The sequence below is a fragment of the Rana temporaria genome, chromosome 6 (assembly GCF_905171775.1).
Source record: "Rana temporaria chromosome 6, aRanTem1.1, whole genome shotgun sequence".
In the NCBI taxonomy this organism is placed as follows: domain Eukaryota; kingdom Metazoa; phylum Chordata; class Amphibia; order Anura; family Ranidae; genus Rana; species Rana temporaria.
In genome coordinates, this window is record NC_053494.1 from 217,213,823 (window position 1) to 217,215,045 (window position 1,223).

Consider the following 1,223-nt stretch of genomic DNA (forward strand, 5'->3'; position numbering starts at 1 on the left):
GCTGGAATTGGTTTTCCTCTCTATTTTATATGTCAGTAAATTTGGGGCGGGGGGAGGGGAAGCCGTTTATAGGAGGGCGGAGCTGTCTACCAATAACTGCTGAATGTAAATTAGAATTGACGTGGAGACAGCGATGTGAAAACATGAACTCTCTTTATTATTACACACAATCTTCACTTCCTTTTATTTCCATCTCTGTGACTCGCTAGGAGATTTCCCTTCACTTCCTGTCCCCGGGACACAACAGGAAGTGAGAGGAACTTTCCCCAAAGTGGAAGGAAAGCCCCTGATTTTTTTCGTCACCAAAACAAGAGTCCCCATTGCAAGATTTCCCTTTTTTTCCTGTTCCAGTGATAAGTAAATTAGAGGCATGTTTATTAAGCATTGGATTTTGCATTGAAGTCAATAAGGGGCGTGTTTGCATTAAAGTCAATGGGACGCAGCATAATGCTATTATCGCCACTTTTATTTTATTTTTTCTATCCGCAAAGCGCCCATAACCCAATTACTGGTCGATTAATGTTTTGTGACCGATACATTAGTACTTATCCTTCGCACTCCACCAACTAAAAATAAAGATAACAGTTTTGGCTTCAGATAGACATTAATATTTTTTTTTTATTATTTCAAACAGCAACTAAAAAAAAAATGTGTCACTAATTTCACATTTTATTGTTTTTTTTTTTTTTTTTTGCAACCATGGCAATAGCACACACATTTTTATACTTATTATTATTTTTTTATTTTTTTTTTCAGGATTCTGATCCAATCACCAATCCTGTGGAAGTTTCTATCGAAGCCAATGGTGGTCCTAATGCGACTTCTGGGAATAGTGGAGACAGGGGGTCACTAGAGACACTGGGGTCACTGGGAATATTGGAGACAGGGGGTCACTGGAGACACTGGGGTCACTGGGAATAGTGGAGACAGGGGGTCACTGGAGACACTGGGGTCACTGGGAATAGTGGAGACACTGGGAATAGTGGAGACACAGGGGTCACTGGGAATAGTGGAGACACTGGGGTCACTGGGAATAATGGAGACACTGGGGTCACTGGGAATAATGGAGACACTGGGGTCACTGGGAATAGTGGAGACAGGGGGTCACTGGAGACACTGGGGTCACTGGGAATAGTGGAGACACTGGGAATAGTGGAGACACTGGGGTCACTGGGAATAGTGGAGACACAGGGGTCACTGGGAATAGTGGAGACACAGGGGTC